Here is a 26,107-nt window from a genome sequence, read left to right as displayed (position 1 = left end):
GCAGCGAGCCCTGATGGGCCTCTTGAGACCTGGTTAGAATGGCTCTCCGCAAAGCTGACTTGTAGAGTCCGGGGATGAAGGCAAAAGACAAGCTTAGAGCCGGCAGCAAGTCACAGGCCAGCAGTGTCAACAGGCAGCAAGTCACAGTAGACAATGACCAAAAACGCAACCGAAAGTACCACAGGGGCAGTGGGCGAGTCTCACTGGCCGTTGTTGTTCCATTGCCACCTGGGTACCTCGGGGACTCAAGTCCGTGGATAGTCGTCGATGTAGGCCGCGAAGTTTCGAAATGTAGTAAGTCCGGTTCCCGGCGGCCAAATCGATTTTTGAAAAGAGATACCGTGTCAGCAGGGCATCAGCTAGTAGAACCCATCGTCTAAATCAGGATACATGACAGGATAAATGCGGGAGGCGGAAAGGGTCTCGGGAGCCCTGTGCTCACGCGTCCATCTTGGATGCGCGCGAAGCTCCTTCCCGATGATTCCATTGATGAAGCAGGGCAGAGAGAGCAAGCACCCGGCATCCTACAGGCCGCTGTCTATGCTGACAGTGGACTACAAAATTCTGAGCACCATACTAGCGACCAGGCTACTGCAGCACATGGCGGACTTGGTCCATAGCGACCAATCTGGCTTTATCCCTGCCTGAAACACGACAATCAACATACGCCATTTGGTTCGCCTTTTGGGAGAACCGTGGCCTGCTACGCAAACGCCTGTGGTGCTGTCAATTAACATAAAAAAAGCATTCGACAGTTTGGAGTGGGAATACCTGTATAAGGTTATGCAGCACTTCGGCCTTGGAGACGGTTATATACGCTGGACAAGAGAGCGGTGGCACGCGTGCGGGTGGGCCCCCTAGTGTCGCACCAGTACCCGGTGCGTCGCGGCACTAGACAGGGTTGCTCACTATCCCCCCTGTTGTTTGCACTGGTGATCGAGCCTTTTGCAGCGGAAGTCAGGAAGGGGCATTCTTACCGGGGTTTGACCTACCGGGGAGTCCCTCAACCTATTTCATTGCATGCGGACGACCTCCTATTATACCTAGAAAATGCGCAGGAGGCATTGGAGGGGGCGGAGAGACTCCTGGTTTCCTTTGGCAGACTATCTGGGCTGCGGCTTAATTGGTCCAAATCATGCCTGTTTCCACTGCGTCATGGAGAACCGAGACCTGCTACCCGCCGGCTGCTTACCTGGGCGCCAGACTGCCTGAAATATCTGGGAGTGCATATATATCACAAGGCTGCAGACCTGCTAGAGGGTAATGTAGGCCGCTGCATACGAGCGCTGCGGGGTAATACGACCTTCTGGTCTACTCTCCCGCTCTCGGTCACGGGACGTATATCCCTGGTGAAGATGATAGCCTTGCCGTGCCTCCTCTATTATTTCCGCATGTTGCCTATTTGGATACCCAGATCGGTCTTCCGGCAGTTGAGATCCTTGTTGATTTCCTTCCTCTGGGGTACGGGCAGGCGCAGAATAGCATTATTCACGTTGCTCCGGCCGAAGGATGAGGGAGGCCTAGCGGTCCCTGATTTTGAGTTATATTACTTGGCAGCGCAACTGCAGATTTTCACGCAGGAGGTGGCACGAGTGTACCGAGGGCCGGAACAAGAGAGAGAGAGGGGTACCCCCGTCACCTACTGGCATTCATAACTTTGCAGCAGAAGCTGACTCTCAGGGACCTGTCGTTGGAAGAGTAGACGTACAGACTCTGCTGGAACCGAGCGCAGAAGCGAGCTGGGGTGCGACATATGTACGCGCCTGAGATACCCCTGGGCATGGTAACGGCACTTCCGCACGGAGGCGTTTAGTCGAGGCTGCAGGGGTGGGAGGATGCGGGGCTACAGGTACTGGAGGACCTATATGAGAATGGCGAACTGATCCCCTACCAAACGCTGCAAGACCGCTTTGACCTCCAGAGGGGGGACTTTGTCATACATGCGGCTATAACACGAGCGATTCAGGTACACTGGGGAGAGGGAATCCAAGAGCCCCCGACGTCAATGGCTTGCCAATACACGATGATGGCGGCCGGCACGTATAAAGCGGTGACGTGCCTCTACTCACGAATGATACACGAGACGCTGCAACCCCTGATCACGCTGAAAGAGGCCTGGGAGCTCGAGCTGAAGACTGAGATCCCAGATACTACATGGGCACAGATAGTGAGGCGGGCGAGAAAGAGCACAAGAAACGCTAGTTTTCAGTTAATACATTTCTACATACTGCATAGGGCTTATCTCACACCTACGAGGATTGGGAAGTATTTCGGGGTGGAAGATGCGGCATGCCCTAGATGCAACACGGTGGGAGCAGACCTGGGACATATGCTCTGGGACTGCACACATCTGCGGGATTATTGGAGGGAGGTGATTGAGACGTTAAATGCTGTGACCGACAGGGAGCTACAAGTCGCCAAGGCAGTGGGCGTGTTACATTGGTTCCCGCACACACCCAAGAACAGAATTTCGAGTAAATTTGTGGATATGGGCCTGATATTAGCTAAGAGAGAATTGACTAGGTTTTGGAAATCAAAACATTGCCCAACGTTTAGAGGGTGGACCAACGAAATGCTTAAATGGGCAGCGAGTGAAAGCACGCTTAGATATCAGTTAGCCCGCCGCAGGTTAGACGACAGAGCACTGGAAGCGGCCATGGAATGGGAGATGCTAGTGCAGGCCTTGCGAGATAACACGATGGAAGAGGAGGACAGCCTATCTGAGTCGAACGAAGTAGAACCCCTACACTTACCAGGAGCACATTCCTAAAAAGACATTACCACACCTGATAGCACACACATGTATACAGCGGTAGGGCCTAGGCATAGGGAAGAGCACTCCAGGTTGGGGACGGTTGGGGAGTTGGGCTGTTAGAGGGGTGTGGGGTGAAAATATTAAAAGCAGGATGCGATACTCCGAGTTTACGGAAAGCCATATGCGCAGGATGGCAGGCAGGATGATCCACTAACTGACGTTAGTTGTGGTCCCTGCAAATGCAGGAGGATGTCTCCTTCAATCCAAGGGTGATTCCTTCATGTGTCTTTGATGCTTCACATGCCTTGGAAGATTCCTGTATGATGCACAGGCACAGACGAGGCAGCAGACTGGAAGGGAGACAAAGTCAGCCGCAAACGAAGTCCAGCGAAGTCCAGAGTCATCAGAAAGTAGAAGAAGAAGTTGTGTCTGATCTGAATCTTATCCCACAATGAATTTAGGGACCTACACCCTGGTAAGCGGTTCAGTACCCTAGGGAAAGGGTTGGGAAGATTTAGCTGACCCTCCCAGGGGATGGTCTGGGCAGGGGGGAGGTTACTCCCATGTCCTTTGTCCAGTTTCCCACCAAGTGGGAGCCAACGGCTCCCAGAACTGGTTTGAACTGGACTATGCACGGGGACACCAAGTGTGCCTCTCATGCAGACTTTCTGGTGCAGACAAGCGCACCCACCCGGTCCCAATACACTAAAACCTGTCTGAGTGGTGGTCCCACCTCCCTGTGACAGGATGCCTATTGTTCCACCTTCCTCTGCTCGAGCTTTGCTCTTGATCAGTAGGGCAAAAAAGTGTCTCTGGTCAGCAGCAACCATTTTGTGCTGTCCGGGACTAGAAGGTTGGCACCGGGGATTCTGAGACCCTAGCGGAGGGCTCTTCCAGTGCTTGGAATCATACCTCCCACATGTATGATTCCAACATGTTTGATACCAAACATGACAGGATTTGTTGCAGCCATTTTCGAGATGGTCATCGCGTTATTACCCTGTGCCCCTCTATATCGTATATGGCTGCTTCACTGACAACCCAGTAGAATGGACTCCTTAGGCTGCAGGGGTGTCCTGCTCATGCAGGGGCACCCTATCACTTAGAACCAAGCACCCTGCCTTCAGGTTTACAAAGGCCTGCTATAGGAGTGACTTATAGGTTTTAAGTGCAGTGACCCTAGATATATCTGAAACCTATATCTTTAGTAAGTGGTGCAAGCACCAACTTACACAGGCTGAATTTGCAGGCCTGTAGTTCCATTTTGAATGGGCTCTCATGGGTGGCATAATACATGCTTCGGCTCATGGTAGACCTCTAGGGTACCTATGCCCTGGGTACCTTAGTACTGTATACTAGGGAATAATAAGGGTACCCCAGTAACCAATCTGGGAGGTACCTAAGTACTGAACACAACAATTTAGGGAGAAAGCAGATAGACTGGGATCCTGATTAGCAGGATCCAAGTCAGACTAGTCATAAACAGCATCACATCAAGCTTAAAGTGGGGGTCACCATAGCATTCCGTCACATTTTTGTCCAACAATTTCCAATGGAATTGGCCAACAGTGGGTGAGCCTAATTGACAGGTATAAGTCTCTTCTATTGCCTTTATCTCCAATCCCTTAGTTTTTGTTTTGATGTAACCATTGAGCGTTGGCAGCCGCCAACATTAGAATATGGTGAGACGAGATGCTCAAAATCTCACCATATATGGTGCACTTGCTGCCACGCAGGCTCTGGTTGAACTCTCTCTCTTCAGCCTGGTACTCTCCTCCACGATGGGAAGGCCTTCCTCCTTTGTGTAACGCAAAACCAACCAAACCGGGAGCAGGCTAACCCAGCGCTCATTTTGAGGCTGGGGTTCTGTGGCTGCAATCCCTCAACTGTTTCTCAGCCCTGGGATTGCTAGCTCTGAAGTGCGCATGTCAGATTGGCCGGTTCTAGACAGCCGGCCAATCTGACATGCGCACTGGCTGGGGCTGAAGTAATTGCACAATTGCACTAACCAGCCCGTCCACCTGATCCATTATAATAAAATGGTATGTATTTCCATTTTATTAATGTGTGTGCCTGCTGTGCTCGCAGCAGGAAGGGTGACGCTACTCCACCATAATGGAGGAGCTGTCGCTGCCCTAACGGTGATCCTGACATACATTGCCAAGTTCAGGAAGGCTGCATGGTAGAATATGCATAGTGGCCATCTTTGATTGGTGGATTTCATTGTCATTATTATTGTTATGTTTGCTATCATCTCTGAACGATAATAGCAAACTTTAAAATTCATCTTCAATTTACTACATCAATTATACTTACTAATTTAATATATTTATTTATTTGTTAGCAATCTTATACAAAGATAAAGAAACAAAAAAGCCTCAAGGTCCTCTGCGTGGGTCAAATAATATGAGACACAATCATTTATATATATCGAAAGATTGTTATGAGTAATGCCCATTTAAAGTCCCAACCGTGAATCTGTACGAGTGATATAACATCTAAAATTATTAAGAAAAGCCCAGCAATTAAGGAAACAAAAGTTAAGATGTTCAATCATTTGGGATCCAAAAGTCAGCCACCATTTATAACAGGAAGTGGTGGTGGAACAGTACACATTTTTCATCTGTTTTATAACATTTTAATTGTTTTTTTGAGCAACACAAACCAATTTACAGTAGGTGTAGTTAGAATTATTTCAACCAATGTCCAACCATGATTTATACAGCATATGACTGGTCATTACTGAGGGATCCAGGTTCTCAATCTTGGTGGTAATCCCACCACTGTTCCACACCTTATGATATTTATGAGATAATCTGCTTGATATATAAACAAATTCTTCTGCCCTTGCACAGAAGTCCACTCTATGTGTCCACTCTCTCAAAGAGGTGTGGCTCACTGGTTAGAGGCGGCAGACCCGAGTGCAGAGAACGGCCCGGGACCAGGGTTCGATTCCCGACGCGGCAGGGTCTTGGACCAGGATCAGCGGACTGATAATTCTCGCATCGGTGCCTACTCCGACCAGGGAGCACACTCGGCAACTCTGGGCATTAGCTTGCCTCATCTCCACAACGGCCCCACACAAACGCCGGGGATGCCTGGTTTCACCTTGGAGACCCCCAGGAGGGACTATCTCACAGGGAAAGCCAGGACGGGTTCCCCAGCGGTCTATAGCGCTACGAGGCCTCCGGGTAGCAGTGCGCTTTACAAGACACAACAATTTACAAAAATTTACAAAGAGGCAGCTCTGGGTGAACACCAGTGGAGGGCAATGAATGTCTCTTTTTGGAACTAAATGGCCACCAACTGTCTTGTGCTTCTCTAAACCCCCCTCACCCCCTCACTCCTCCATTAAGCCCTGACGTGCAATTTTGGGGTCAGGTGTAAATGTCTACACACAATTGTAATAACAGTGTTCCATGAATCAGGTCCTAATGCCTTTGTTTAACTGGGATTTCCCAGATTGTGTAAAAGAAGGTATCCCTCTTCTGCCGACACGTCAGGCACAGAGGGCTAACACCACCCATCATTCCCATCATTGAGCTGTGCCTGTTTGGACTGCAATAGATTTGGTGCAAGTATTTAGGTTGGATAAATCTCATCCGTATTGATACATAAAAAGTCCTGTGGGCCACCTCCTTCTCCGCCCAGTCCTCATCCTCTAGAAGACCAGCAACTTGTTCCCATTTGTTGTGAATGTGTGCTAGGGAAACTGGGGTAATTATCACCAATATCCTACATACTGCAGAAATACCTTTATTTCCCAGAGATAGGCTGAACTCAGTGAGTCTGTTAATTTGTCTCTGTGGGAGTTGAAGGCATGTCTAAACTGAAAATAATGGAAAAATTTTAATTTAACATCTGTGAGCCGTGGACTGCCTTCCTAAGGTGAAGATACACATTTCCTAAACACAATCTGGGGTTGTTTACCTTCACAGAGGAAGTTTTTGTTCGTCGATTGTGGTGACTGAAAGGAGGCCAGGCCAACAAGCGCCATAGGGAAAGATTTGTAGGACATATAATAAACCGGGAAGAGATATAATCTGGAACAGGATGCCTCGGCCAGCAGCATTCAGGGGAAGAGAACGTTATGTCATCATAACTTGCTGAACTTTATTAAACAGGGGTGCCACATTTAGGTGCCAAGCAAGTTGCAAAAATAAAATAAAATTCTTAATAGAAGGTATTGTAGGACTAGATTATCCTAATGACTGGTGGAATAAAGTTTTAGACCTTGAGTTCACTTCCAGAGAAAGACTCTCTTAGTGTTGGAATTCCAGAAGATGTCAGAGCAGCAACAGTAGTATTTTCTGTCTGAAATGGTCTGCTTATGGACAAGATAGTTTGGTGACAATTCATGGAGAAATTTGGGAAAATCTCTTGCTTCAAAAGGGATCCAATTGAGGAAGATTGAATAGGCATGGCCTAAGCATATTTTCTTGGACCAACCTGGTATTAGCATATAGAGCAGGTTGAAGAGGAGATAAGTGAGGTTTACATACACCAGTCTGATTAATATAAGAGTGTAAATGAATGCTTACAATCGTTTTCAACAATGAAATGTTTTAGTCCTCACACGACTGGTATAGTGCTCCTTTAGTTAGGGTTGTGTGTGTGAAAGTTCAAATTCTAGGATTAAGCCTGGTGAATTTGAGAAACTCAGGGGCATATTATCAACAACTAGAGATATTTTTTTTTCGCCGCGTATCGCCAGATTTTATTGCAGAGATAACGTGCTATTAGCAACGTTTATCTCCAAAGCGATAAAATATCCGGCGATAGCGGCGAAATACATGAATATCGCTGAAAATCCAGCGATATTCAAGCATTATCGCTAATAGGTACTTAACCTGCATATTCACCTCCCATTGGATATACAGGCTTAGAAGTGGTCTGAGCAGGCCTTAGGTTTTGACGGTATTCGCGCTTAACGCAAATTTATTCATCGCTACGCCTGCGTTGATAATAGACGATAGCGATGTTAGCGACTGCTTTCAGTCGCTAACAGGCTGGGTACGCCCACTTTGCATGTCATTAGCGATAAATATCGCTGACATGCAAAGCGGACCCCAAACCACTTGCTATCACCTACAAGCTGTTGCTAACTGCTGTTAGCGACAGCTTGCTAATAGGGTGATAAAATTATTGCCGCTTTGCGTCCAAAAACGGCCGCAAAAGCAGCGATAATCTCATATCGCCCGCCTTGATAAAATGCCCCTCAATTTTTAGGTGATTTAGTTTGAGTTGGTTGTGTTATTGAGGACCGAACATCTCTCCAAACCTGGTGTAGGAGCACTGTGTCAGGTGGCGAATATTTCATTCATATCCAAGAATTATTACTGTAGAAGTGGTTCAATAGTAGTTGGAATAATATATGCCACTTTTATAGTTGGACTGACTTTGGACTGCGATATTCACATCAATTCTATCCTTGGAGATTTTCAGAATCTTGATATAGTTAACTTGTCAAAGCCTGTAGACAGGTCCAGGAGAGTTGGAAAGTTGGAGCCATCAATGCCTAGCAACCTAGGTGCATTGTCAACTGTTTCAAGAATTATAGACTGTGTGTGGAGGACCTGCTCTGAAACCGGTTTCATAAAAAGGTCATTATAGTTAATAAATTGAGTTGAGTAAACACACAGGGACATATTAGCAAGAAGCTCGTTAAAATTATCGCAGTTTTTGCAGCAGGAAACTGACACTAAAGCGGTAATAATGAGCTTTAAATTCCAATAGGAGCCCAGGTCCTGCACATCTAACCTGGGCTTCTATTGGAATTCTATAACGCATATTAGCAAGCCCATTATCGCTTTAGCTGCAGTTTCCTGCCGCTAAAACAGCCATAATTTTAACAAGCTTCTTGCTAATATGCCCCTCAGTTTTCTAAAGCTTTCATCAGGAAAGGCAAGTCTGACACTGGGAGAAAGTTATTCTTTTTTTTTAATTTATAGAGCGCTACTTTGTCCGAAGGCGTCAAGGCGCTAGAGATGGAATAAAGAACTGTGTGGTAGAAGACGGGAGGGAGGATCAGTTATAGGCCTGCCTGAAAAGCCAGGTCTTCAGAGCCTTTCGGAAGAGGAGGTGGGAGGTAAGTTCCTTGATCTCAGCCGGAAGAGTATTCCAAATTTTTGGAGTGCAGGAGCTGAAGGCTCTGTCGCCCCATCTGGCTTTGCTGGTTTTAGGGACAAGCAAAAGATGTTTATTGGCTGACCGAAGTGCCCTGCCGGGGATATACGGAGTTACCAGGGGTTTAATGTCTTCAGAGCCAAGCCCGTGCAAGGCACGGTGGGTGAGGCATAAGACCTTGAACTCTATTCTAGCCTGGACAGGAAGCCAGTGAAGGTCCTTCCTAATAGCAGTGGCTGAGGCGAGTTTCGGGGCATTAGTGACAAAACGGGCTGCTGGGATTTGGACTATTTGCAAAAGCTGTATCTGGGATTTGTTAATTCCCAGGTTCAGTGAGTTACAATAGTCTAGCCTTGAGGAGATTAAGGCCGTCGTAACCAGTTTACGGGCATCGGTGGAAAGATAATTTACTAATCTCCTCAAGGTTCTAAGAACACCACAGCCGGTGGAAGTCATTCTACTGACTTGTTTTTTAAAGGAGAGTTTGGTATCAAAAATGACACCTTGGTTCCGGGCAGATTGAGAGGGCAGTGGGCAGGTTCCTAAAGAAGAAGGCCACCAGTCCATTGACCAGATCTCCTCCTTGGCTCCGAAAATCAACACCTCAGTTTTTTCCCCATTCAATTTAAGGGAGTTCCTCACCATCCAGTTTGCAACCGATTCCATGCAATTCCTGAAGTTTCGAGATGTGGTTTCAACCGTTTGTGAAAGGGAGACCATAATCTGAGTGTCGTCAACATAGGAGAGAACTTCCAGCCCAAACGATCTTACAAGCCTGGCAAGAGGTGTAACATAAATGTTAAAGAGCGTGGGGCTCAGGGACAAACCCTGAGGCACCCCGCAATGCACAGGCTTGGCTGGGGAAAGGAAGTCACCCAGCTTGACCCTCTGTGCACGGCCATCCAGGAAAGATTTTAAGAGACTGAGTGCAGGTCCGTCCACTCCTATCTCCTTGAGCCGTTCGACTAAGATGGAGGGAGATAGGGTGTCGAAAGCGGCAGTAAGGTCGAGCAGGACCAGAAGTGTAGCCTGGCCACTGTCAACCTTGGCACAGATGTTATTGGTAACGACAGTCAAGGTGGACTCAGTGCTATGGGACCTGCGAAAGCCGTGCTGAGAGGGATCGAGAAGGCTGGAGTTCTCCAGGAAGGCACTCAGATGGTGGTTTAAATGGGCCTCTAGCATTTTTGCAAGTGCTGGAAGAAGTGAAATAGGCCGAAAAGTTTTAAGGATCCTAGGATCAAGTGAGGCTTTTTTAAGGAGGGGCTTAACTATGGCCATTTTCCAGAGTGTCGGGAAAACACCTTGATGGATGGCTAGATTGATGACTTCCAGGAACACAGGGAGTAGAACATCTCTACACTCTTTGAAGACCTTTAGAGGGCAGGGATCAAGAGGGGAGCCTTATTTAAGCCTATCCAAGTGCCCGTTGAGTTGCTCTAATGTAATCAGGGGAAAGATAAGAGAGCGACCCTGTGGTGACTCTGTCGGGTCTTCGGTAGGAGGATAGGAAAGAGGGGAAATGGAGGATCCTAATGCTTGGTTGCAGGCTTCTGAGCTGGAATGAATATCGGCTATCTTAGAGTGAAAGAAGGCTGATATCTGATCACATAGCTCCTGAGATTCTGTTACCGGACTGGGGGCTTGCAGAACTCACAGGGAATCAACAATTTTGAATAGTTCTCTGGAGGAGGACAGGGAAGCAGTCAGTTTAGAGAAATGTAATCTTTTTTCTGCGAGCACCGCCATTTTATAGTCTTTAAGTAGGAGTTTGTGTTTGATCCTTTCATCCGGGTCTAGATTGTCTCTCCAGAGCCTCTCTTGTCTCCTACAACCCTGCCTCAGAGATCTGAGAGAATCGGAGTACCAAGGGGCCGAGGGACGTTTCCTAGTGGAGTAGGTCTGTTTAATGGGAGCAAGTTTATCCACCGCTTTTGAGATAGCGTTATGCAGATCAGAAGCAGTAGAGTCAATGTCATTTATAAGAGATTGGGGTTGGGTGGGCAAAAAGGGGGCTAATAGGTGACTATTTATTGCTCTGAAGTTTCTTTTGAGTTCCCACTTGCACGGACCTGCTAGGGTAAGGGGAGATTGGGATGTATAAAATCCAGGGGAATGGCCAAATGGTCTGACCAGGACAGAGGAAGGGGGGTCCCGGACTCTACCCTGGGGTCATTGGTGAAGACCCCGTCCAAGGTGTGGTCAGCTGAGTGAGTAGGGCCTTTTAAGATCTGGTTAAGACAAAGGGATGACAGAGAATCCATCAGAGAGGCAGTATCAGTAGAGTCCTCTATATCTAAGTGAAGGTTAAAATCACCAAGAATGGTGAAATTAGGTCTGTCTATGTAGGGTTCAAGCAGCTTGAGAAGCTTCTGAATGAAAGGAGGCCGAGGGCCAGGAGGCCTATAAATCAAGATCCCAGCAAAGGAAATTGATGGGGAAGGATGGAGTACAAAATAAAGAGCCTGGAAGGGATCGGATGGCAGGGAAAGGGGCTCGGTTCTGCATCTTATGGAAGATCTGTGTAAGATGGCCAGTCCTCCACCAATTCGCCCGACTCTATCCATGTATTCAAAGAAACAACATTTTTTTGCAGCAGTGCTCACTGACTTATTTTTACAAAGATGATTCCTTGTGTCAGACCATAAGTCCAGTACAGTGTCACTGAAGGACTCTCATAGGATGAGCCTGTCTAGTACCAGCCGGGATAACTCATCTAGCCACATTATAGCAAGGAATGGTTGTTTTCAGGTATGAGATCTCAAAACTTTGGCAGTCGTTCTGCAAGTATGCAATAGGTATTTTTAGGGGGAATTTTTAAGAGCTGTTCGTGTTGGACTGTTCATTCTCAGGGTCATATCTATTGTATTGTATTGTATATAGTTATTGTATAGCGCAACTACCACCCTACGGGTATCCTGGCTCTTTTTGAGAGAACCTACTCAGATGGAGCCGGCCGAAGGCAGGGCTGAATAGTGGGTACTGAAATCTCAGATTCTGGCAAATAGCCAGGTCTTTAGGCTCCTTCTAAAACCTATCAGGGAGTCGGCTTGCCTGATGTTCTGGGGCAGCTCATTCCAAGGCCGGGACGCTACTGTGCAAAAAGCCCTACCTCCCATCCTGTCTCTCTTGAATCTGGTAGTTGTTGCTAGACTCAGACTAGAGGAACGAAGAGGCCTAGTGGGCTTGTACCATGTACATTTCTCCTGCATTGGTAGGGGGCCCGTACTGTGCAGTGCTCTATAGACAATACACAGTGATTTAAATGTGACTCTGTCCCTCACGGGCAGCCAATGGAGGTCTCTCAGAGCTATTATGGTAGAGGAGCTACGTGATCTATTAAGTGCCAGCTTGGCCGCAAAAGTCTGGACTCTCTACAGTCCCTGTAAGATATATGAGGGGGCACCTAAATATAGGGAATTGCAGTAATCCAGTCTGCATAAGATTATACTCCTTACCACCAGGGGCCTGGTCTCGACGGGGAGAAGTGGGAGAATCTGTCTAAGTGCTTTTAGCAGACCAAAGCTGACGCTGATAGTTTTGTTAGTTTGCTATACCATTTGAAGATCTTCATCAAACAGTACTCCCAGGTTGCGCACTGTCTTAACTGGGACACATAAATCAGCCCCTGGGGAGAGCCTAAGCTGACACTGTGGCTGCTGATTCAATTTCGCAGTCGAGCAGTAGACTATCTCCGTTTTCCACTCGTTAAATTGTAGGGAATTTGCATTGAGCCAACCTGAAACCCGACACATGCATTCCTGGAATGTGTCCATAGACACTGCATGTTTCCCTTCAAGGGAAAACACTAATTGGGTGTTGTCAGCGTAATTGATCAGGTCGATCCCATTAGATTTTATAATGGGGATCAAAGGCCGCAAATATATGTTAAAAAGGATAGGGCTGATCGCCGAGCCCTGTGGCACTCCATGGTGAACCAGGGATTTAGGAGAAGCATACAGAGTCATGGTCACTACCTGTTGTCTACCTGACAGGTATGATTGTAGCCATGTCAGAGCTTTGCCCTTCACCCCCAGTTTCTCCAGTTTGCCTATCAGGACTGCGTGGTTTACCGTGTCAAATGCAGCCGACATATCTAACAACACTAGTATTGATGAATTACCATTGTCGGCTCGCATTCGCAGTGTGTCCAGCATGGTAGCCAACGCAGTCTCTGTCCCATGCCCTGGGCGGAACCCGAAATGATCCTTATCCAGTAGGCGGTTATCTTCAAGATAGCTCGACAAAGATCTACTAACAGCCTTTTCCAGGATTTTTATAGGGTAGGGAAGGAGGGATATAGGCCTAAAATGAGCTGGGATAGTTGGGTCCAGTGAGGGTTTCTTAAGTAGGGGAGTTACCATTACCTGCTTCCATATCTCCGGCACTTCTCCTTCCTCCAGTGACTGGCAACAGATCAGTCGCATCCAGGGAAATAGCTCTGGGCCATACTCCTTCCAGATCTTATGAGGAAGGGGGTCTAAGGGGGAGCCAGAAGATACACTAAGAGCAAGGCTGTTAAAAAGCTCTTCTGTGAGAGGTTGAAAACTCTCAATAGATGTTACTGCCCATGGTTCCTCCTCGACAGTCAAAAGTAGAGTGTCCTGACTGCTGGCTTTATCCTGAGCAAGTCCCCCCCATGATTTTGGCAATCTTTTCTTCAAAGAAGATAGAGATTTCGTCACAGAGCTTTTGTGTTGCAACCACCCTGTTGCTCGTGCAGTCCGGGTTGGAGAGGTCCCTTATAATATTAAAGAGAGTTTTTGTGCTGTTCGGTGATTGAAGTAAAGAAGTGGCATAAAAAAAGAGCTTTTGATTTGACGATGGCCCCTTTATATTTATTCTGCGCTATCTTTAGCAGTCTCTTATCTGACTCTAGATAGAGCCTTCGCCACTTCCTTTCTGCCTGTCTACACTGATTAGGTAGTAATTTCAGCTCCTCACTGAACCAGGGGGCTGACGGTTTCCCTCTATTCCTTATCTTTTTCAGGGGGACAAGTTTATCAAGGGTATTAGTGATATAATTACAGTAGGCAAGATAATTCTGACCCACCGAATTACCCGTAGCAAAAGGTGTCTGATTGGTGAGGGTAGGATCCGTTTTATCTTTTGGTAGTTTGGACCAGTCTCTTCCCATTCGGTAGGTTGCAGGGCAGGCATTTTTATTTACATAAGTGGACATATTGATCTTAAAGTGGATTAGGGAGTGGTCAGTCCACCATTGGGGTAGTATGCCAATCACCTCTGTCTCTTAGAGAGTTCAGTCCTGGCTAAAAGCGCTGCGTGTTGGTAGTGTTTGCTGAGCTCTATTATAATTTTATCTTAATTCTACCTGTAACTGTCAAGGGGTTTTAAGAAAGTATTACTGCTGCCACAAGGGACAAGGAAGTGAATATAACTTCGAGGGAGTTAGTGGGACATCAAATTTGTAATTACTACTTTTAAATTTACCTTTTTAGCTGCTAGAAACTTCATGATATCGCCCTCTTACTTGCACAATAAAAAAACGAATTCACAAACGCACTCCGCTGCTTTAGCGGGAGTTGGGGAATACATCTCACCCCTGCGCCATCTTTGTTAGTGCTCTAGTGTTTCGCTTGCCTGCAACTGCCTTCCTATTTAGGTGGGGCAGTGCTGGCGCGCAGCCATCTTAGAGAATTCAGTCCTGGCTGAAAGTGCTGAGTGTTGGTAGTGTTTGCTGAGCTCTATTTAAATGTTATCTTAATTTTACCTGTAACTGTCAAGGGGTGTTAAGAAAGTATTACTGCTGCCACAAGGGACAAGGAAGTGAATATAACTTCGAGGGAGTTAGTGGGACATCGAATTTGTAATTACTACTTTTAAATTTAACTTTTTAGCTGCTGGAAATTTCATGATATCGCCCTCTTACTAGCACAATAAAAAAACGAATTCACAAACGCACTCCACTGCTTTAGAGGGAGTTGGGGAATACATCTCACCCCTGCCCCATCTTTGTTAGCGCTCTAGTGTTTCGCTTGCCTGCAACTGCCTTCCTAATTAAGCAGGGCAATGCAGGCGCGCAGCGCTTGCACGCAGCGACGCAACGGAGATGCGCCAGAGATAAGCCCGTCTGCACCCATCCGCGCGCAGGCCGCGCCCAGTGCCAGAAATGCTGCCGGTTTGACCCCTGCCAGATTAAACTACTCCAAGGAGGCCCTACTGAGTATAGGAAAGGGAATAAGGGGCGGGCCTCAAAAAGATCCTCCACAGATCTCTGCTATCCTGGCCTGTGGCCTGATTAATAGTAGATCCCTGGTCAAACACCATCAGGAGGTGCTGGGATTGTTGGAAGATATGGACCTGGATGCTCTCTTTATCACAGGGACCTGGACCAGTGCTGACTCCTCTGTTGAGTTGGGCTTTGCTTGCCCTGGAGGGTACAAAATGTTTCATAAGCCCAGGTCCCAGGGAAGAGGAGGAGGTGGGGGGGGGGGGGGGGGACGGGTCGGGGTCATATTTAAGGAGAGGTGGAACTTTGCTCCCCTTCAGATCGATGAGGTTGCAGGGATAGACCTGCTGGGCTTTACCCTGCAGGAAACTAAAGGAAGGGTGCTAACCGGTATGGTTTGCTAAAGGCCTCCAGGCCTAGACACGCACTATCAGGCGTTGTTTGACATTATTGCCGCCCTGGCCTTAAGCCGCTCCAGACTGCTGCTCCTAGGTGATTTTAACCTATGGGACAATGGGACCCTAGGGAGTCATCTGAAGGACCTACAACATATATGTGAGAACTGCGGCCTTGATCAGCTGGGGTCAGATATCAAGGGTTGCATCAATGTTGCTCCACGTTGAGTGGTGCAAAAGCAACACAACTCTTGAAATGTGATTTATCAAGCCACACAAGGCCACCTTACCTGGCCCTGAGTGTCTTGAGAAATCCAGGGTAATGCAACACAGCACAAATGGCTGCGCTGCTCTACGGCACAAGGTGTTCCATGTGTGGTGCATAAATGTTCATACGCAAAACCTATCGATTTTGATGCTTTCCCAGATATACAATTACTGGTACACCTGGGAAGGCTCCAAAATGCTACGCCTTCCCAGGGGAGGAGTAATGAGGAGAAACATCATTTTTTCCAGATGTGTAGCTTGGTCAGTAAGAATGGAGGAGGCTGAGCTTCAGATTTTCCAACAATCTGGCTGGCACATAATATTTAAATACATTATACATCAAGCAGAGTACATGAGAGGGGCCTAAGGGGCTGAGGAAAGGGAGAGGAATGTTAATTAGTAGGAGAACTAAGAGAAAGAACACAATATTTTATAAAATAACCAATATTTGAAAGGACTTTCAAAATTGAGAAAGAGAAAGTGTGTGTGTTTTTTCTGTGTGTATATAGAAATTTCTTGAGAAGTCGACTGGCATCTCACAATACCCGACTGAAAACAACTGTACCCCCCCCCCCCCCCGCCCCCTTAAGCTATGCCTGTGTGAAATATTGTCAGTTCCCATTATAGCCTTGGAGTCAAGGAGTCTGCTTTATATAGATAGTCTTGGATACTGAGGGGTTCTGGGTTTTGTTAGCCTTCCATACAGCTAATGGCTCAGTTACCTTTAAGAGGGAGAAGTGTTCAAGTCCATTCAAAAAGGATCTTGTCGTATAAGTGGATGGAAATTTATCACATTTATGGATCCTTGGAACAATGAAATACAAGCTTAAAGACTGGTTATGCCGTTTATTTGTATAATTAAGTGTCTGCATGATTTACTTTGGCTATAACATGTTGTATGCACCCTCAATCTTAAAATACTGCTGGTTTAATAATCAGCATTACTCAAAATTAATTTTATGTTTCATGGAATTCTATTTTTCCTATTAGGCATTTCTTGGAAAAATCATGCATAACTGTCAGTGTGTCCCTTGAGGCATCCCAATGGAGGCGTGAAAGGCTGTCTATGAACTCTCCCTCCCCCCTCTGGACATCCCTCTGCAGGCGGGTGCAGTCACTCACTGCACTTGCCTGCACAGGGAAACATGGCGCCGCTTAGACGCAGCCGCTCTGTATTCCAGTGAGTGAGCAAGTTCACAGCTGCCCTGAGGGGTGCGCATTCATTATAATAGGGCGCCCCATCCCTGTTTGCACCCAGTGCACCTGTTTAAAGTTGCCCTGTGGCTGGAACGGGGAAAGTGTGCCCTATTTGCAATACGCCCTCAGGTAGATATCGTTAGGAAGTGTTATCACTTTTTAATGATGAGTTCATTGAGGTGTTAAACAAAAGTTGAGTTGTTCCTGGTTGATGGCAGATGATATTGAATCTGGTGAGATTAAGGGAGGTTTTTATTTTTACCTATAAATACTGAAATGTGGAGAAGTGGTATTTTTCATAAGCTTTCATTCCAAGGAGTTTCTATGGATGCCTGCCTCTCCTTCACTTATTTTCCGTATCTGGTTAAGGTGTATGATGGCGTTCTCTGGTGGGATGAGCATGTCTATCACTGGTTAAGTGGTACAGCCATGTTTCCGCAAGGAATGTCAGGTAAAGGTTATTATCAGTTATCAGGTTTGCTGTCTCAAAACTATGGCAGTCGATCAGCAGTTACATATTAGACATATTTTTGGTAGGATATTTGTAGGAGAGTAGGGTCTGCTTTCCTATGGTCACCCCTATTTTTGCTTTTTTGCCTCACTGGTTTTCGACTTAATGTGGCTGTGGGCCTGCTAATCAGACCCACAGCCTGCTGTTCTCACTCTAAATTCACATCCATGTACTTTAGGTACATAACCAATTGGACATTGAGTCACCTTATCAGCCCCTGTACAGTGTACTATAGGTACCCAGGGCATGGGTGCATCCAAGGCCTACCAGGGGCTGCAGCATATCTTTTGCCACCACTGGCTGGCTATCCAAACTGACACAACTGGCTGATCTCTCAGCTGGGGCAAGGTGGTGTAATCACCCCTTGCTTAGATATAGTATACCTCTATCTACACCTATATCTGGACACATATGCACCTATAAGTCACTCCTATGGCAGGCTTATCAATCCTGGAGGCAGAGTGCTTGGTTTTATGTGAGATGGTACTCCAGCATGAGCTGAGCCTGTCTGCAGCTTTCGGGACCAACTCCCTTAGCTGTTCCGGGATATTGCCATACCATATACTCTTAAGTGCATTATAATCTTCGCGGTTACTTGCTAACTTTGGTTTGGCTTTATCAAAACATGTCGTGCAAGGTGTCTTACGCTTTGGAATACTACCCCCTCGACAGTTCCGGCAACGGGGGTAGCATTCCACCCTTCTAGAGGGAGAAGACATGTTACTTTGCTTAAACACGGTTAAATCTAACCAGAGCCCCAGCATCACAAAATGGATGCTGCTGCCACAGACACAAGTCTGGCCTCCTGTTGCTGACTGAAACTCCGACAGGGGAGGCCTGGACAAATGGTATCCTGTCACAGGGAGGTGTTACACCACCCCAGACAGGAGATAGTGGATTGTAGCAGGGAGGGTTGAATGAAACTAGACACTGCCTGGGGCGCACAAGGCGTCCCATGCATAGCCCAGTTCAAACCGGTGCTGGGGAACTCTAGCCCCAGCTCTGGCGCGAAACTGTCAAAGGGAAAGGGGTGTAACCACCCCGTTCCTGGGTCCCACCGATAGTAGGGACCTAGCAGGGGATCCAGCCCCTTGATTTGGAATAAAGGTAGGAGCTGTGTCAATGCAATTTAGATCATCCTGACTGAAACTTTGAAATGAAACTCTGGACCCTTCAACATCCTACTCGACGTAGAAGACTGAAGAATCTCCCTTGTGGTCAAGGAGTGGCCACCCTGTGCAAGCAGGCACCATCAGCGCGACAAGACTTTCTTTGCCGTTGCTCCCGCCGGAGCTCGAACAACAGAGACCAACAAGACCTGGACTCCCAGACTTCCAACAGCCCGATCCACAGTCCTAGCAAAGCTTAGACCCGTGGAGGCGACGAGAGACGTGGGACTGGCCATCTTGAAAAGCCAACGAAGTGCTTCCTGTTCAGCTCCCGAGGTTCCCACGATGCTGTGCATTAGGATTTGAGAAGCCCCAGCCCGAGCAGCCTGTGCTCCAAAGATCACCTCTCCACACTCTCCGAGTGCTGTGTGGGGCCCTTTTACACTTTTCCTGCTTGATGCGTTGTCCGGTTGCTTGCCCGTTGGCTAGTGGCCTCTGTGACGATGAAAAGCCAAAACTACATTGCTGGTCTGGTTGCTCCAGACTGGCCCTAGCTCCCCTGAAAAGGAGGCATCAATCTGACCTTCTCGGTCCGATCAAGAAGACATCTTCGAGTCCTGCGTGGGTTGCCTTTGCCAAGGCTTGGTGACTCTGAATCGAGTACCGACACTGCTGACAGCAAGAACCTTTATTGGACAGCTCGTGTTCACCAGCTGGTCATCCTCGATCTTTCCTGGTCGGCGTGGCAGCGAAGACCACCACCTCGACATCACCTGATTGCAACCCGACATCGCCTGGTTCCTTCCTAGTTCCTCGTTGGTCACTGGCTAGTGACCTGAACATTGTCCCCTCTGCTTTCAGGTACTCTACATCTTCGATTCACCCTTGGATCCAACCGGACTCTTCTCTCCTGGCCGCCTGCAGCATCTTCATCTCCAGGCTCCATAGAACTTCACGACAAAACCCGACACACTTTGGCACCTATGCACCCGCTTCCTGTGGGTGAGGTAACGATATAAATCTGGTGCTCCTGTAGTGGTTTACACCTCTAGTGTCCTAGTTTCAAGTGGCTAAGTTCTAGTCCAGTCGGAAGTCTCCGAAACCTATAACTTTCTCATTTTTACGCACCATTGACTTGTATGGTAAACGCAGTTGCCTACAGACTCTGCACCTGTATCCTGTGGGCCTCTCCCGACCTAACCTTCGCTAGTCCAGTGTAGGCCCAGCAATTCCCAAGGCCCTAGGCCCTGTTCATTGTTCGTGACGTGGTACTTATACCACTTTCTTAATATATGGTTTGAGTGGCCACCCGGCCTATCCATAATTGTGCAGCTTATTGTATGTTATACTGTGTTCTTTGTTTAACGCTTGTGCTCCTGTGCTCATAAAGAGTTAAGGGGATTATTCTAGAAATAAATACATATATTTTGTTATATATAACTTGTGTGGTGTCCTTTCATTTGGTATTAAAAGGGATTGCATATGGTAAAACAGCTGGCTTCACATGCCCTCTTGAGTTTAGCCTAAGTCTGCTTTGTCCATGCTACCACTAGGATAGCTGGTCTATATGGTTGACTTACAACCAATCACCATAAGGGTCGTTTGGACTGGTGCAGGGTGCTCACTAGAATAGTGAACACCATATACCAGGCCAACTTCTCACAATGTTTGTATGGACGGTGTTGTCCTAATTTCTAGTAGGTTCTCAAGGTGGGCATCATGATTTTGGCTATGCAGGTACGTCTATTAGTGCACTTTCAATGGCGATAATGGTTAGAGATATTCCAATCATTGACTGTAAGAGTGAGTTTTCAGTGTTATTAGATCAAAACGGTTGTATGCCATTACAACGCGGGCTTTTACCACGCGTGCCAACACAATACTGTTTTTACAACGCAAGTCTTTACAACGTCTTGCGCTGTAAGCACTGGATAGTGGAATAGTTCCATTTTCTATTCCAACTCCAGCCCACGTTACAGTAAGGAAAGTTGTTGGAATAAAAAATTAAACTATTCCTTATCCAACAGCGCCCTCCAGCGCAAGTCGTTGTAACGACTTGCGTTGTAATAGCAGTGTTGTAATGGTAGTGCGTGGTAATACTCACGTTGTAAAGGCTGTTCCCCATCAAAACAAGACTTCAATATCTTTAGATTCAAAGGGAGGCGATGTTTCACTGATGCATGTTTATTTGGAACTTCGCAGACGGGGCGGCAGAAACAATTTTGAAGCAGAACCAGAGGGACCCTGTGACTTTTCTCTAGTAAGTACTCAATTAAGCAGCTGCTTTTAATATCTGAGGCAATCAATGTTACTTCTTTGTCAGAATTGGAAGACAGATTATTGAGTTTGAGGTTAAATTTGATAGGAATGTTAGAATCCCATTAGAGGTGGTAATCTCAGAAACCAAAGGTGTCTAGCATCACAAGGGCTAGACACCAATCCAGCTAAATCCAACACTGCATGTGGGGTAGATAAACAATAATGGGGTATTATGCTTTGAGGCTGTCTTAAGTTCATAGCATTTAAAGAGAATCAATCAAATAATTAGTACTTGTTAGGCACAACTACTAATTTGTGAGAGTCTCAAGCCGCTGTGGGGGGAGGGGGTTGGGGATGGGGGGTGGAGGGTCTGCAGGTCCGATTGGGTGTTGAGGTTCAGTTGAAGAGACAGGTCTTGAGAACTTTTCTAAATTGGGTCAGTGACTGGGATAGCCTGAGGTGGAGAGGCAGGGTGTTCCAGGTTTTGGAGGCGAGGTAGGAGAAGGATCTATCTCCGGTCTTGCAGGTCGGAGGTACCGAGCCCAAGGCCTGTTGGGTGGAGCGGAAGTGGAATAAGAGGCGGTGGAAAAGAAGGAGAAGGCCTTCTTATGAAATGTTTGTGCAACCAATAGAATTTCTGTTGTCCAATTTTGGTATTCAGAGGACATTTTATTTTGCCATCAAGGGATGGTGTACTTTCCTATCCCTATTGAAGCAAGTGGCATGTGCAGATTTCCATCATTGTGCAGCCTCAGACTGACCTACTCCATCGTACAGCTATGAAGGCGCAAGAGTGCCATGACTTAGCATTTAACTCTGTACATAATCAATACTTTGAGACACTAAAGAAGCTCCATTGAACACCAACAAGCTGTCAAAATTGCTGACTTGGCCTGAGTGAATGGGGAATTTTCACGGCCCTTTCCCATCGGAAGGTTGACGAGACAGGGACGTCTTCTTTCTCCGTTCCTCTTTGCCTTGGCTATGGACCCATTTGCTTTATTTATGAGGGAAGACCCTTGGTGCGGGCCATGTTGGTTAGCACCAACTGAGAAGAACAGTATTTGGCTCTGCTCAGATGATGTTCTGTTGTACCCATAGGATCCAGAGCTGTCAATTGACAGGGTGATGCAAATGGGACAGATCTTCCCGAGGTACAGTGGCTTTAAAATAAACTGGTCTAAATCTGTGATTTATCCCCTGAAAAACTGGAATCTCGGATCCCCAATGACTGGGCAGCTGCACATAAACATGGAGGGTTTCGATACAAAAGTATCTATGTCACAAGGGACCCAGAGATATTCTTACAACGCAAGGTATACATGATTCTGGAGAGGTTTAGGCAGATGCCTGTTGCTGGAGATTGCTCCCTCTCTCAATGTTAGGCAGGGCAGCTATGTAAAAAACGACTGTCCTTCCCAAATGTATGTATGCCAGCCTGAAAGGTCTATTTCAGCGGTGGGGAGCAAAATCCACAGACTACTCTGGAACCGCATTGCACCGAGAATTGCACTCTCAAAACTAGAGGGTAGTATAGGTTGGAGGTATAGCCCTCCTAGATATTAGGATATATCATTGGGCTGAACAATTGAGGTTCATTAATGACAGGGGGTATATCCCAAAGTGAGAGCCCTCGGTCAGACATGTCTGCCGATGGGTAGGCGTCCGTGGGCAGTGCTTAAATTTGAGCCGGTGGTTGTCAATGAGATCCCCTCAGCACATTTTTTTGGGGGTCTGGCCCTTATGTTTTTCCCATGAGACATTTACCGAGAGCAAGAGAGTGAAAAACCCAACAAAATGGAAAGACAGAGGAAGATAAAGACTGAAAACTGGACAGAAACAGAGAAAAGAGGAACCTGCTAAAGTGAGATAAAGGGAAGGGGATGTTTGCTATTGGATTAAAGAGGTGTGTGGTGGATTCAAAGCTAAGCAGCCTTGATATTCATTGTGCCCACATTTAATTGCACCGGCTGCGGGCTTTTGAGAAGAGGTTCAGGCACCGGCATACATTCCTCTGCAAATTAAGCACTGTCCATGGGTACTTGGCAGCTGTACATAACAAAAGCTGCTGGCAGAGCTGGCTGTCATACATGATGGTGGAACTGCAGGGACCACTGGGGTGGCACAGAACATTGACAAGAGAAGCCCCACTCTGGGAATCCCAGCAGTTGTGGGAAACAAGAAAACTGAAAGGGTTTGGGGAATGTGATACCATTGGAATCAGTAAATTGGGGAACGTCTGGTGACCACGGTCCTTTAGAGCTTTGCTGAGCTCAAGAACGAATTTGTGATGCTGAAAAGAGAGGAGTTTCATTACCTGTGCCTCCAATATGCCCTATGTGTAGATGTACCATAACCTACTCAAATTGAGGAGGCCAAGCCCCTGGAAGACAGAATGCTTCTGCTAATCTACAAACAAATACTTCATTATGGTCCAGATCTGCTCTAAGATCTTACAGAGAGACCCGGGCACAAGATCTAGAAGACCTGTATGATGAGGACTGGGTGGAGGCAATGGAGGGACCAAGGGAAGTTGCTATCAGAGCAGATTTCAGACTGATGCAGCTGAAAATATGCCTAGAGTTGACTAGACAGGGGTACTTCTGGTCAAATTGGGTCAAGCCGAAACAGATGAGAGCCTTAGGGACTGTGATTTTGTGGGCACCTTTCTCCACACCATTTGGGAATGCTTGGGAATTAAAGGGTTTTGAGAGAAGGTCTTGTAAGATCTTTAAAGGGTCTTGTCCATCCACTTTACCCAAGGGAAGAAATTGTATATCTAAGGGATCTGGGTAGAGGAAACTGCCATGCAGTACCAACACATCTTTGTAATGTTGGAATGGTTGTGGCTAGGCACAAGATAACCAGCCTGTAGGGGTCACTCCCCTCTTCCATCGTTTGAGTGCTGGGGCAATGATATTGAATGTTGTATGCAGTCCAAACGCTTGGTCTATGAGGGAAACCGTTGCCCCCGGAAGTGAAATAAAATCTGCCCGGTCAGTGTGTCGGGCTGCTCTTGTACGCCAGGACATACGGAGGGGACATTTCATATTTCCAGGAAGGACCATTGGTCACGTGCTAAATTAAGGACTTGCAATAACAGGTGATGTATGGGCTTGTTGACTTACTGTTGCACAGGTTTGACAGGGAAGGATGGGGGTTTGGGTGCATATTGACTATACGTAATATTTTACTTGCCTATGTCAAGCACTGTATGTGGTTTGTGAATAATAAAAAGTTTTTTTTTAAATTAATTTGCCAACAAATTTCTTCTGAACAAAATCCATTTGGCCAATCCAAAAACTGATTTCCCTTCTACAAACCAACAATTAATTTATGCTTTTTAAATGACAAATACCTTAATACAAACACTTGAAATAATGAAATTATTGTGACACCCTGGATCAAAGGGATGCTGAAATTGCTTCTTCTATTAGTCATGTTTGTAGTCACTTCAAAGTTATTATTGTACATAATTTGACTGTGGCAAATTACGATACAGGCCCTTTATGTTGACAGCTGTTATATGTCACCTTTTCTATATATATATCAGAATTATAATTGCTACTTTCCAATAGAGTGAAATATTGTTGGTCGCCAAAACAGCCTTGATAGTAAGGAGAGGAAATGAGGCCCACACCAGGGAGTCTGATTTATATATAGATAGTCTTGGATACTGGGTTTTGTTAGCCTTCTGTGCAGCTAATGGCTCAGCTACCTCTTGGAGGGAGATGGTTTCAACTCTATTCCAACATGATCTTGCTTTATAAGGGTAGGGAATCCCTTGACCCTGGAACAATTGTGTACATTTTTAATATTAAAAGTCTGCATGCTTTATTTTGGCTAGACTTTTTATAGACGTCGTGAATTATAAAATACGGCTGGTTTATTAATCAGCATTGCTCATGAGAAATTTTACGATTCATGGAATTCTATTTTTCCTCTTAGGTAATGCATGGAAATACACGCACAACTGATATATAAGATTTTATGAACATTTAAGGCTGGTGATTTAAAGCATTTTAATTATTACAGCCATACTCTTACTTGTATCCATTAAAAATATGGTCATAATTAACTGTTCGTGATACAAATACATTTATGGTGGAGGAGTGAGGATCCCTTAAACAGGAGCAATTCTGTGCTGAAAACCAGTGTAGATCTCCTCTGGATTCCAAAATAAGTTCTAGGAGCTAAGACTGTCTCATGATTCCCCTTCAGATAGAAAAACACATGAACAGTCTGGTCAAGCACTAGTTGTTAATGCTCTAAAAGGTTTGATCCTTTATACTGATAGCCATATGGGTCTGAAAGGTACAGATAGCAGTGTGGTCTGAGGGACATCTACCATTTAGGGACCCCTCCATTTCTCCTGACCATAAATCCATCTAATATAGGCTCCCCCTCCATTTTGGGGACACCTACTCTGCTTTGCCTATGATGCAATCCATATATCATTTCCTCCAGCTGTAATTCTCCCAAATAATATTTGTGATACATTTTTTCCAAAACAGTGTTTTTAATAAATTAAATTAGACTTTTAAAGCAAAGGGCTGCTCCTTGGAGTGTCCTAGCGCTACACAGTCAGTTGACAACGAAACCAACCACATCATCTATACTTGATGAAAGAACCGTGTCTTCAGTCTGTTCTTGAACAGGTCAGATGATGTAACTGAACCTAGGCAGGGTCGTGACACAGGAACCGCAGCCCCTGGGCTGCAGGGGGGGCCCTCAGCACACTACTCAGGTTTGAGAGCCCCAGATTAAATCCAGAGTGGGAGCCCCTCAGTGTACCTTGCATGGGGGCCCAATCAAATTTTGTGACGCCACTGAACGTAGGGTTGCCAGGAGATCCAACTTAGTAACACAATTATGAAAGATGGTTGTTTACTACAGCTACCCCGTTCCTGATAGTCAATTTTTGTTTTGAAGACTAAGGCTAATTCGGCTTCCTTTGATTTTAGTTCAGAAGATCATTCAGAATGTTGAAGTGTTCTCGAATCAGGGATTTCAATTTACACCTCTCCAATTTAGTGGCTTAAACATGCGATTTGAGCCATGGCTGCTACTCTTTGTCATCCACTTAATCTTTCTCTAAAGCAAGACGTTTTACTTGGATGTTTTAAAGAAGACCTGTTGAATCTCCTCTTAAAGAAGTGGACTTTTGATCCTAGTTAATTTGCTTGAAAAGGCCATTATTAAAAAACATCACATTTTCTGGAGATCAGCCATCTTCTTGGCTCAGGTACGCTTTGTGCCCATGCGTACTACTGAGGCTCTTTTTGGTGCTTGATGATC

Source organism: Lissotriton vulgaris, chromosome 1_1 (assembly GCF_964263255.1).
Source record: "Lissotriton vulgaris chromosome 1_1, aLisVul1.2, whole genome shotgun sequence".
NCBI classification, from domain to species: Eukaryota; Metazoa; Chordata; class Amphibia; order Caudata; family Salamandridae; genus Lissotriton; species Lissotriton vulgaris.
The sequence above is the reverse complement of the archived record's forward strand: the minus strand, read 5'-3'. Positions refer to the sequence as shown.